The following is a 14286-nucleotide window of genomic DNA, read 5'->3' as shown; positions in this document are numbered from 1 at the left end:
ATTTGTTCCATTAGATGTGTTACATCACACAAACATGGCATTAGTTCTATGAAACATTTAGTTTGTTGAATAAATCCTCAAGCCTCTCTTTCAGTTAACAAATAACCACAATTTCTTGTTCAGCTTGACTGATATTATTGTCCTTGTCATTCACTTAGTCAACAAATATTTTCTCAATCTTAAATCGGGGCCCCGAGTGGCTGAGTGGTCTAAAGCGCTCACCGTTCCGGATCACTGCCATCTCACCTCTGTCTGCGTATGTTCGAGTCCAAGGCTCGGCTAGCGTGGGTACGTGGGAAAGCCTGCCAGTAGCTTCTCGTGGGTCGGTGGTTCTTTCCTGGGTTTTCCAGGGTTCTTCCTCCACCAGTTATACTGGCCGCCATATATGGCCTATCTTGTGCTGAAAAATGGCGTTAAACCCTACAACAACAACAACAACATCAATCTTAAATCTGTTAGCATGTAGATTGCTTTCATGTTTCAGTCATTCTCCTGTTCTCACCATGAAAGTAAGTCAGCATATATACATTGTTTGAAGCTGCTGAAATAGACAACGTATTTTCCTCAATACAGGACCTGCACTTGGGAGAAGTAGACAGTTACGGTTTCGTAGTTTCAACTCAGGGGTGGGGTTGGGAAAGGAGTGTGCTGTTCTTTTAGCCATTTCTACATTTATAACTGTACTGAACTGGAGAGGAACAAAACCAAATGCAATTATTCTCTGTGAATTTAGCATGGGAATTTTTTTTTATAGTCATGCATGCCAACTACCAAACAAACATAATGCAAGAAATTATTCTGTCTATGAAGTGCTGGTTGGGGTGGGGTGGGAATAGAAACAACAATGGTAGAATGATATGCGAGAAGGTAAAGAAATCAGCTGAGGATCTCACTCCAATTAATTCAGAACCCTTTATGTACCATAATTTCTATGATACAAATGTAGGAATTGAATATCGATGGAATATAATGACAGTTACCCAGGTTTCTGTTGAGTTATTCGGGTTTCTTTAGCTTTATGGGCCTTACGTGTTGGCAATATTAATGAGAGTGTATAAACCCAGAGCTTGTGATGTCTTACAGCAATCAGCCACCAGGGGCCTGTTTATAGTGGTGTTAAGCACTGGGGCATCATGATGTAGACATGTGGCATGATATCCCTCTTGGTCACATTACCCTGACACTGGGCAACCAGACCACCAGGGCAGTCTGAGAAAATAGTAGTCTTGTAATACACCTCCTGAAATGGAAAATAATTTAACGAAAGGAAAACAAATATTTTGCCTTATCATTTCCCATTATTAATTTTATGTCTTGGCCTGTGCACTTTATATATAGGGACTAATACTGTTTTTAATTTTAATGATAAAAATACATTTGATAATTGTGAGAAGGTAACTGTTAGAAGACAGTAGATATACAATCTAGGACAGAAACAGAAGTCAAATAAAATAATTTCTTTTGATTCAATTATTTCCCTATTTGAAGAAACGAATTGTGGATGCTTAGAATCATGACAATGTGTGGCCTAAAAGTATGGTCTTATGTGCATGCAAGTAATAAAAGAAATATTGTATGATGTTAAATGTTTTATTAATTTTGTTTATTTCACACAGAAACATTAAAGACCACAACATCTGAATACAAAATGAATTTTAAATCATGCAATGAAAAAGACATTGCCATTTTTTCATTTCTTTCCTTAATACTTATTACAAGGCCTCTTAACATGTGAAACAAGTCTTTATTTAAATGCAAAAACTCAAGCACCAAAAATGCAACTTCTTAATATATAAATTTTAATTATAGTTACAACAAAATTAATGGTGTTTACAAATCACAATATAACTTATACACTCGTCAGAAGCTGTCCAGGTGTGTAAATTCTTGAAAAACATTTGGGACACAATGGGGGTCAATGGAGGTGGGAGACTGGTAAAAAGATTTTGAAAAGCAGGACATCTTTTATGTACAGCATCTTACCTATCTGAAAACATTACTAAAGCATATATTGAATAAAATGGTAGCAAATTATGAAGAATACAGTACAACTTGTCATTCATTTAAATCACTGTTGTAGACCTAAAGGACAGACATGGTAGGCATTTGTAGGCTGGGAAAAAGCCTTTCAGTGTCCAGGGAAGCCAAATAATGGTGGCTGTGACAAAAAGCCAATTCTAAATATTTCTAATGGTAAAATTGGAGTACAGTTTCTGCATTTATTGGGTATACATTTTTTAAAGCTTAATTCCTCAATTATTCATTTGCAAACACTCAGTGTAACTTTCACTACATTACTGTGTAGAGATTTAAAGTCTATAAAGCAATTAAAAGCCACATACTGTATACTTACTGAAAAGAAAATTGACACTTACAAGGAATGTACTTCTGTAATTTTCATCTGCACCCACATATTTTGTTTGCAGAGGTACATTGTACCATTATTTAAAAAGTTCAGGTGAAACACTTAACATGTATACTGTACTCTTACATTAAAGAACGGTACAATTTGCAATTGCAAATGACTTGCAGTCACAATTAGAAAATCTCAATGACAATGTTTGGACTAAATACAGAAAATATATACACTTCAAAACATGTTAAACTAGGTAAGTAAATTAAGAAACAACAGTGTACATGTTTATACACAATGGATTTTTGTTACCAAAAGAACAATTTTTCTGGGAAATTCATCAGACTAAATTTTCACCACAAAACATTGGTCATTTGGATGTTGTTTTTCTAGAAAATCAATAAATGAAATTTATGGTATCCAAAAGTGGTTTACTGTTGCAAAGGCAACATTCTATCATGCATGTACATATTGTTCACTTTGTTACTTGACAGGAGGAACACATCCACTACCCACTGTTTTGTGCCCATAGGCAACTACTTTCTACCCAGATAGCCACCAAAATATTTTGTGAATACTCTTTGGACAACAATTATTGCACATGGTTTGATGCCAGTTCATGTTTCATATATTTATGAACATATATACATATTTAGTGCTTTAAGCCAATTACTGACACAAGTACAAGATATAAAGTATGCACACATGATAATCTAATTATTTAAATAGTGGAGCTCCCCCCACCAAGATTCATTCAATTTTAGCTTATTTACTACATGTTCCATATTTTTAAGCTTTGCTTTTAGGGCTGTTCCATTTGAACATACATAGTACCCAGGGAAGGCAGTTTAACAAAAATATATGTACATTGATTTCACAGATTTCATATTTAAATGATAAGAAAATTCTATACTGCATCAATGGGTGAGTATCCCACTTTGAAAGTGCCTTCCTGGGTCCCATGTATGATTTAATGGAATAGCAATTAATCTGGCTGCCATCATTTAAGTTTAATCAGGAATCAGAAGTAATCTGAAATAAGCTTTTTAAATTTCTTTTATTTTTTTTTACCAAGCTGAAATAATAAGCAACATTTTAACCATTACTCAATAACACAATCATGTAAAATACAGTTGGAGCAGATGCCTCTGCTAAACAAGAAAGGTAAACAATAATGAAAAGTGGAGTTCTATTAATTGCTCTTGCAACAGAGCCAAATTTTAACATGAGTAAACCAGTACTGCTTTTTATGAGTAAAATCATGGAAACAGCAGAAAGTGTGGTCAGAAATGTACATCCCTTTCAGTATTACTGTATACTGAGTTAGCAATACAAATAACATGTTTACTAATAATTGGTGATTCTTGATAATTTGTGCTGTTGAAGACTGACGAATTCTGCTTGTGCTCTGACAGACGAGGCAGAGGTTGCAATCTCTGTGTAAATCTGCAATCTCTAGCAGGTACATGGATTTCAGTGAAGCATAACCTTGTTCTTCTCAATCATGAGAATGACATTCATCATTGTATCTAAAAGATAAACCTACAATATTTAATGACAAATAATGCACTTAGCAGCCAGAAGGAATCATTAATCCATAAGCAACTTTCACTGTATTACTTGCAATATTTCCAAGACAGAAGAATACATTTTCAAAGAATCCGTGAACTTGAACGTTTTAGCACATGTTTATCCACTAGGGTCCGTATTTGGAGGGTCTTTTATACGTAGGGGTAATTTTACAATTAATACTATGGACAACATAAGTATGTCACAAACAATTTCACCTCCTATAAAGAAAAGGAGAGTTAAATACGATAGTGACACAGATGTCTAATTACCAATGAATAATCTAAAGCAAGATATTAATCTTCATTACAGCTTGTACTAAGTATAACTACAGTAGAGCTGAGTAGCCAGTATCGTTTCGTTATTTACAATATAACTTTTCAAAATTGAAACTGATGAAAATGAAAGTTTCTTGTAATAAATATTAATTATTTATTGTCAATTTCATATAACATCCATATATTAAACGTGATAATACCTGATTACTATGTGACGTTTTATGTTATTTTTCTTTGCTCATGCTAATAACCTGTGTAACTGGGATGCAATGGTCACACCACAGCCTTCATTAACATATTTGCATTAATGAGCCACATGTAAACATTTGCACATGAACTATATTACACTAGTGAAGAGTGGCCGAGTGGTCTAAAGCGCTCTCCATTACGGATCACTGCCATCTCACCTCTGTCTGCGTGGGTTCGAGTCTCGGATTCAGCCAATGTGGGTATGTGGGAAAGCTTGCCAGTAGCTTCTCGTGGGCCGGTGGTTCTTTCTATGGGTTTTCCCTGGTTCTTCCTCCACCATTAATACTGGCCGCCATGTATAGCCTATCATGTGCTGAAAAATGGCGTTAAACCCTACAACAACAACAACAACAACACTAGTGAAGAGTTCTTTTCGCTTTAAAGGAAAATATTGGGTGAGATAAATAATATACGTTGGGGTTTGGACTCCCCAATGTAACCCCTTGACTGCGATTTACTTGTCTTGGTTAAAACCATAACATAGATTTTATATGTATTTCCCAGAAAGGAGGAATGGACAGGTGAAAATAATGAGAACGAAGTAAGAATCATTTTCTTTAGCAAACAGAAAATGAATTTCTTTTTTTTCTGAATTTCTATGAAGGAATGAATCAATTTAAAAGAATTTTTCCATATCATTCCAGAATAGTTTTCCTTTTAAAAATATCATATTTAAAAAAGTTATGGCAATTAACATTTCAGATGAAATGTTACTATTAGGAATTGTTATGTTAATAGATTTAGGTGTGGATCTCATCAAGAAAAGGAAAAACATTTTTTTCTGCAGTATAATTGTAGCAACTTTTGTTCTTCACTTTTGGAAACATTTTGGTGAAATCTCTAACAGTTATAGAGCTTAGTGAACTGCATCAAAGTGTGTTGAAAAATCAATTTTATGCTGCCAAATAATAATATAAAGATCATGAAATTAATATATCACTCTTTAAATGACTAGCAAACAATTCATACAGTGACAATAGTATTAATATTTGTACGTAAGAGCATGGAAGAATTATGTCAGTTTCACTTTCATTTAGCTATGCAACTCAATCAACAGTTTGTTATTCATAAATACTTATATCTACCATATTTACCGTATGTGTTGAGACACCATAAATTAATTCTGAATGTACATTTTTGTGCACTGTATGTTCTGGGACACAATATTTCTTTTCCAGTCTTAAGTTGTGGGCACGTTTTAAATCATTTGAAAATTACATGTCGGAAAATGCACTCCAACTTAAATTTTTATTTAAAAAATTATAAAACTGTACTTTTGTTTAATCCATTGCAACATCATCTCAACAACCCAACCCTTCTCCTGCACATATATGATCCATTCCTTCAGTGCATGAATATCTTTTTAGTTTTGTCATACAGTGAAAATGTATTGTTGGACACAACATATCTCCTTAAGCGGAAACTGCATGGACTAAAGTCATTTTATTTAAGATCTGCACCAGTCATGCTAATTCTCACTTTCAACCACCATCTTATTGACAGTCCATCCAGGAATGAGATCAAACCACACTGGAATTTCATCCATGTTAATGATCATATTGTCTGCAAAATCATCTACTCTTCTGGGCTTCATGAATTCATCAAATGATTTTATTTTCTCCAAATCATCTAGGTGACCCTGGATCATCGATGTCCATGCATGAAGTACTATATTATGTCACTTTAGAAATTGTTTCATTATTTCAATTTATTTCCAAAATTCCTGTGAAAACTGGTCAAACAGAAGCAAAGTAGTTTCCTTATGTGGGCCGACTTTGTGTGTGTGTGTGTGTATATATATATATATATATATATATATATATATATATATATATATATATAAAATCAGAACACTTAAAAGAATCCAGAGTCGGCTTGCTTTGAAAACAATAACCTTTATATTGATATCCTTTAAAAAATAATCAGCTTAAAAGTATCCAAAGTTGGCTTCCAAGGTTTGCTTGCTTTGCAACAAAAAAATAACCTCTGTCTTCAATATCCTGCTGGCAAAATGACAAATAATGATTTTTATTTGCAAGATACTGCCATATAACTGAACTGGATATAATTTGAATTTGATTTGATTTGAATTTTTTTTATATATGTAGCTTTAACAATTTTTCAGTCTTATCGCTACGATGTCTGCAATGTGGCAGTTTATAGTGATGTCTAACACTGCGGCATCATGCCGCAGACATGTAGCATGATGTCCCACCCAGTCACATTATCCTGACACCAGGCCGACCAGTCCTAACACTAACCTCTTAATGCTGAGCGCCAAGCGAGGCAGGAACTGGATATAATACAATCTTGGTTATTTTGCACATAACACTGTCATGGGTGAAGGGCATATACCTTCAAGCAATCATTCATGTCTCTGCGGCATATCTGGAGTGTGTGGATACATTTTCTTCAATGCTCATGATGGAAAAAAGAGAGGACTAAGTGATAACAATACAATGTTAATTGATAACAAATACAATGTTAATTTCTTTCATTTTATTATCAAATAAGTGTTTTGTTTATCACTTTTAATGCAACATGGGGATACAAATTAAACACAAATTTATTTCATTTTTTAAGTCTTGGAACATATGACCTAGGTGTAAAAAAAGTTTCACCATAAGTTCTATTACATGAAAAACTTTGTGTCCAATATATACAGTTATTATTAATAGGCAAGTAGCACTAATTTATAGTAATATTGATAGACAATGAAGCCTCTGCACTAACAATAATGTATAAGTTCAAAATAGATCATCCATTTATTAGAACCACCACAATTTTCTCTCTAAAATGCTGTGAAATGTAGTAGATTGTTCATATGTTAGTGTAATTATCTGATTATATAATACAGAGAAAAAAAATATCTCATAAATATATACCTTGAAATGAAGCAACATTGAACACTGATAAACTGAACTAATTTTTTTCAGCAGCTTAAACTATAAAAATTGATGTTAAAAAAGTAAACTAAGTCAAAGTACTGTCAACAATGCTCATTACATTGCTATTGAGACAAATGATGCCTCTAACTTGTATAATCTAAATTCAGATCAAAACTTGCTTTAACTGCATTCAAATACATGAAATTGGAGTATTATCCATACAACTGAACTGGAATGATTGCAGTGAAAGTGTGTAGTATCCAGTGTGCTCAAGAAACAAAAATCTTAACATCCAAATCAACATTCGTTGGGGGCCCCTGAGTGGCTGAGTGGTCTAAAGCACTCTCCGTTACAGATCACTGCCATCTCACCTCTGTCTGCATGGGTTCGAGTCTCAGATTTGGCCAATGTGGGTATGTGAGAAAGTTTGCCAGTAGCTTCTTGAGGGTCGTTGGTTCTTTCCGGGGATTTTCCAGGTTCTTCCTCCACCATTAATACTGGCCGCCATGTATAGTCTATCGTGTGCTGAAAAATGGCGTTAAACCATACAACAACATTCGTCATTCTGATTAACTTACCAAAAAAATCTAATGTAATCTGGTAACGCAGCATTTCCCTTTACGTTTGATGATGTAATCCTTCTGCAATTGCCCACTGCCTTTATTGGATCACTGAATAAATGAAAGAAAAAGAAACATTTTGCATTAGATGTCTGAACACCTTGTATACCACTGATGGAAACAAAAAGGAATCAAAACATACCCATCTTACATAATTTATTTCACCAACAGAAAGGAGAGGTCACATTTAATTGCATAAAGAGGTACCAAGTCTATTTGTAACTATCAGAAAATCTAGGTGATTAATATTTACATCTGAGTTAACATTAAGTCAGTACTCAGAATTTAGTCCCTACCTTACCTTTCTTAATGTATACCCCCCCAACTCCTGCTGGCTCAACAGTGTAATCATATTGTTTGTTTATTGACTTTTTTCAGTCATATCGCTACAATGTCTGCAGTGTGGCAGTTTAAAGTGATGTCTAGCACTGGGGCATCATGACACAGACATGTAGCATGATGTCCCACCCAGTCACATTATCCTGACACCAGACATACCAGTCCTAACATTAACCTCCTAATGCTGAGCGCCAAGCGAGGCAGATGTTAGTACCATTTTTGCACGTCTTTGGTATGACTCGGCTGGGGATCGAACACACGGCCTCCTGCATCCGAGGTGGACGCTCTAACCACTAGGCCACCAAAGCGGTTTGTTTATTGACTGGAAGCCATTTTAGTTACTCTTTTGTAACAGTGTCGCTTTAGTACAGTTGTCTAAGTTAGAAGCTGTGCACAGTCAGTGATAAAGCATCTTTTTGAATCAAAGCTGTGTTGCTACATGAAGTTTTATCACAATACTTTGTGCTTTGATTTCATCTGGGACTTATTACAATATTATCTATTTCTAAGCTTTCTGGACATAGGACAAAAGAGTTCTTTGTCTCTGGTAGAATTAACACATGATATATTTTCTTGACTGGCAATTTTAAGATTATTTGTTAGATGTTAATATTTTGGGATACATCATACCAAGTTGTTTTTCAGTTTGGCCAGTGCCTGTGAACTCTCTCTCTCTCTGTACTTATTACCTACGATGTAAAATTGCTTTCACTCCGAACTTTAGGGAAAAGTTTGCTCTACTTGTGATACAGAGACTATCAATATACTAGAACAACAGTAGTTAAAAGCAACAGCGGTTTATAAACATTCAAGCTCATCAGCTTACCCATCATGTAAAGCTGAGTATTAAATGATACTACATCATCACTACGAATATCCCACCCAATAAAGATTAAAATTAATACTGCACATAATAATACGTGTGCAATAACTTATATATACATGCGTACAAAGTGAAATATCTAAGACATAATGGAATTGATGTGTTTAATCTAGAAAAATTATTAATTGTTGCTCACAGAAGGTTAAACCATTTAGTGTATTGAAGTAATCACAAAAATATTGCACATTTTTCATGTTAATGTTAAAAATAATGCATAATTCAAAATGCTAATCCATAGCATAAGGAACGGAAAATGTACCATTTTTTATGACAAATTAAAATGTTCCCACTCTATTACAAAATAAATAATATTTCCCTTTCACACATTAATGTATAGCATATATGTTATGAGATGTGGCAGACAACTTTAGATAGCTTTTTATGTCTCATGCAGAATATGGGATAGTCAGTCACACCCATACTTCTAGTATGGATGCTTATATGAGTCATCTATGATATATCAAATGGAAAATATACCTTTGTAGCATCACATTTCTCAGCTTGTCCTTAGCCGCTGACTCATCTACACACCTTTATCAGAGGAATGGTCATGTGAACATCTTTTCGATTATCAGGTGACAAGGCCCATTTGTAAAAGTCCATATAATTACCAAAATCAGCCGAAATCTACACTAATCTGCAAACAGAGTTAACAAAAAAATGAGAAAAAGTTACAATGAAGAATTATATTTCAAGCACAAATGAACTATAATGACATTATGGTCAGCTGTTAAAACATTTCATCGATCCAACAACTTTACCCATGAACAGTTACGCTGGCAATAATAATATTCTGATATGATATTAAGGGTTGTCCATAAAGCACATATGCAAACAATTGGAGATTTTTTTTACCCCTTTCCCATTACTCATTGCAAATCATACATTTTGTATCCACCCTTGTGTAAGTACATTGCTGAGTCACCACCCCCTTTCCAAGAATAGATGGGACAATTGAATTTTAAAAGATGAAGTTATTAGTAGTCATTAAAAATAAGCAGCAGTTTAAATTAATACCATGTAAAACAAACTCTGAAAATGAAAGTAGGAAAGTATTAACATTAACTATAATAGTGATACAAAGGTTGAATTTTACAGAAATCGTAACCAATGCTTTTCTACAGCAAATGTAAATATTTATCTCTAATAATAATTTTAAACAAGTGACAGCAGCTAATATTTAGTTGACCTTAACTTTAATAGTCAAATATCAGACAGTGACTAAAAATTTTATGTCAACTTTGGAAAATTGGAACATTATCAGCCTTATCATCATTTGGAATGACTGAACCTCAAATTTTTATCATCAGCTTCGATATCATCAAAATCATGAACCATAACAGTTCTTTTCTCAGGTGACAATTTTTGTAAGGTGTGTGCGATCATGTGACATTTCATGATGGCTTAGGATGAGTAATTAATTTAAGACATGCTTCTGAATCTCACTTTTATAAAAGTAAAGGACAATAGGTGTCAAAAAGGCAATCAATGTGTCTATCCAAGTACAATACTGTCCCAGTCTGGCAAGGTATGGCTTCACAAATTCGCATGAGGCACCAGGGTCTGGAATGCATAATCTGTCGGAATCATGAGATAAAATAACTGGTCATGCCAGAAAATGAAGAGGAAAAAATGTCTTCTGCAAAGTGCACCATGTGCAATAAAACTAAAACATATCACACTTCATAATTCTAAGCAGATATTGACTCTGCCTGACATGGCATACCAGCCACTTTGCATCTACCTCATCTGCTAGTTATGTTTCTGACTTGACTAGTCTTCATAAACATCATAGTTATCAAGGAATATTGACCCCTATCACTGCAGAACATACTTAGCAGTTACCCTGCCACATACACAGGCTAATGCTTTCTGAATTTTTTTCAACACCTCCCACCTCCACTCAATGAATACATACTTTATGCTCAACCTATTAGTGTCACAGAAAAAATAAAGTGACAGAATGAACTAATCATGTCACTATCACAAAATTTACCAGTACATACATTATATAATATACAGGTGACCACCCCAGTGGCCTAGTGGTTAGAGTGTCCGCCTCGGATGTGGAAGGTCATGGATTCAAACCACAAATGAGTCATACCAAAGACTTCAAAAAATGGTAATAACAGCTGCCTTGCTTGGTGCTCAGTATCAAGAGGTTATTATTAGGACTGGTCGGCCTGGTGTCAGGATAATGTGACTGGGTCGAAGATGATGCTGCATGTCTGGGGAATGATAAACCAGTGCTAGACATCATTATAAGCTGCCACTGCAAACATTATAGTGATATGACTTAAATTGTTTTAAAGCTATGTTAAAAATCTAAATCACATACTATAATATACAGGCAAATGTACATTTATATGGACAAGTTATTTGTAAAACTCGAACAGTACTGATTGTTATTGTCACCAGATATGGATATGCACTGACAAAGTTATCACTCAACTTAATGCATCTGTTGAACAGACTTCTGATGTTAATGATCAGCTGACTGTAAAATATCAATATGATTACCATTAAGGTTGTAAAATGTTTGTTTTAGGAGATTTTTGGATGGATTTTGGTACGTATAGGATATGGGAAGATATGGACCAGTATATAGACCCAGCAAAGTCTTTACAACTACTAAGGTAACATACATTTGAGTGATGAAGCTGTATAATGTATATTTATCATTTAAGCAGACAAAACTGGTCTTAAAACTTGTGCAGTTATGTCACAAAATTTATGAGACTCAGTTAATTCAGTTTTTGATTTAAACTGATTCAAAATTCGAATTATTTCTTTCCTTTTGTTTTGATTTTCTGTTATCTACTATACATGAGTGCTTTGATATTTCAGGTCATAAAGTCTGCAATCAGCAAACAAGTTAATAAAAACAATGACCTTCAAGATATAATTTAAGTCTGTTGTTGTTTGTATTAAAATGAATTTATTTTCCACTATAAATCAGATGGCTGTGGGAAACAAACAATAAACAGACATTATGTACAGTCCTAGTTGTAAAAGGGGAGTTACTCTGATATTGCAGTAAGACCAGCAACAAAACAATAATCTGATAATGGCATACACTTGTATTAATGTTGGAAATTTAATGTATAATTGTGTTACACAAAGTGTAATCAACTTGAAAAATGGATGCTACTTCTATGGCACTCATTATGCCACCTGTGCCCTACAGCAACAGAAACTTATAAGAAAGAATTAAAGAAATGCATTTGTAAATAACCACCCACGATGACTGGAGTTGCTCTGTGATTGTTGCTGAGAATGAACAATCAATATGAGGATGAAAGTACATATCAACCTAAGACTGTTTGAACAACAACCGGTGTTCCAATGAAAAGTAATAAATCGTGTACAATGCAGCTTTCAAGTCAATGCCTGTTAAATGCGAAAGCCACCAAAAAACGACATTAACATGCTTCACATTTTGATTCTTATTTGCTACCATAGATTCGATTTCCTAGTCCTTGACCATCACAGTAATCATATGATCTAACTCTTGTATAACATTATCAGACAACAAACAGGCTAAACATTTTGTTAAAGTGATAGAAATTTTAAGAAGATATTGATTCTGTCTGAGAACATAGGTTAAGGATATTATTTTGAAACAGTAGTATTCATGGGTTTACTTATCAAATAGTGAACGTGTCAGCAATCCTGACATTTTCCCAAAATAATCTGGTGATTTAGAACTAGTAACCTATGGTCATGTGGTATATATAAGTACACAATATGTGGTGCAATAGATAAAATAAATACCGAAAAGTTCAAATATTGAGATACCACAGAACCAGTATCGTCGGAAGCTAGGCCACATCATATTGGTTTTTCCACAGGGGCTCGTATCGTTACTTACAACTGACCTGTCAGACATGTACTATTTATGTTGTCCAAATATAAAAAATGGGGAGGCGAGGGTCAGAGGAAACTCGGACTAATGTACTATATAATAACAACAATATAGCACATGTATGACGGGTCCATTGTAAGCAACGATACGAGCCCCTGTGGGGTTTTCAATGATTTTTTTTACCAGTCCTCGAAAATTAATAACGGTAATAAAGTGTTTTATTCGGAAAGAAATGTAATTGCCAGTACCCAAATAAAATGTAACTTATTTCTTAGTAACGCTGTCATTATACATACTATTACGAGTCCTGCCGTGCAGATAAAATAATGCGATCTTATTACTAAACCACGAAAACTGATAACGGTCATAAATGGGTACTGTTTCGTTTAATTTCAGTTCTAATTTAAAAACGTGTCTATTGAAAAATATAAACGTACAAGGAATTCATAGATACAGTTATAATAATAATAATAATAATAAAACTAAAACTACTAGCGAAATAACCTTGCAATTCAACCAATCCACGAAAATTGATAACGCCACCAATGGCGGTCTAATTTCAAATAGTACTTAAAAAATTGTAATAGTAAACAAAATAAAATGCAATTACCAGCTCTGAAATGAAACGTACAATGAATTATTAATAACGGTTAAAGTATATACACTACCGGTCTGATAACATAATGCTAAATTTCTAGCAGCACAAGTCTCAACGTCAATGTTATTTTCTAAAAACCACAATATCCAATGAAAATCATCGTTTCAACAAAGTCATTTGCATATTTGCATAAATGAATATTTAATGACTGGTAGGATTTCTCTATTATCCCAAGTGATAGAGGGCGTAGAGTTGCAGCTTTGTTCCACTGCAGGGGTTGATTTATGCATTCGCCAGCACAGTTGTGGCAAGTAATTTCTTACTGTTGTTTTAAAGGCTTTTTTATTTGACAAATATGGCTTTAAAGTATGTCTTAGAATCATCATTGTTCCTGTCAAACATAAGTATTTCATGTTTTACTAAATTAAACGTTTCATTAAATATTTACGTACACTTTTGTGAATTAGTCCAGTATTACTTCCTCATAAAACAATACTCAGACATGTAAAATACAAAAACATATACAAAGTCTATGGAAATGTTGTTGGCTGCTATACATGGCGGCTTGTATAACTGGTGGCGGAAAAACACGCGGAAAAGCTCTGGAACACCAACCCACGGGAATCCACAGGCGTCCATTTAAA

At 34.1% G+C, this 14286-nt stretch overlaps 1 long non-coding RNA gene across 6 annotated transcripts; it reads right to left on the bottom strand.

The window, feature by feature from the left end:
• Positions 1-949: 949 nt before the first annotated feature.
• LOC149789181 (uncharacterized) lies at positions 950-13790 on the bottom strand. 6 transcript variants are annotated; one of them, XR_016424311.1, is made up of 5 exons: positions 13713-13790; positions 11186-11451; positions 9657-9816; positions 7916-8008; positions 950-1240 (listed from the first exon to the last, which is right to left on the bottom strand). It is a non-coding gene; the product is annotated as an uncharacterized LOC149789181 (long non-coding RNA). The 6 variants fall into 6 exon arrangements; XR_016424314.1 differs by lacking the exon at positions 950-1240 and adding an exon at positions 1572-3895; XR_016424312.1 differs by lacking the exon at positions 950-1240 and adding an exon at positions 1572-3882.
• Positions 13791-14286: the final 496 nt, after the last annotated feature.

The sequence above is a fragment of the Sinohyriopsis cumingii genome, chromosome 11 (assembly GCF_028554795.1).
Source record: "Sinohyriopsis cumingii isolate HCF-2022 chromosome 11, ASM2855479v2, whole genome shotgun sequence".
Taxonomy (NCBI): Eukaryota; Metazoa; Mollusca; class Bivalvia; order Unionida; family Unionidae; genus Sinohyriopsis; species Sinohyriopsis cumingii.
Note: the sequence above shows the minus strand (reverse complement) of the source record. Positions and strands in the feature narration are given on the sequence as shown.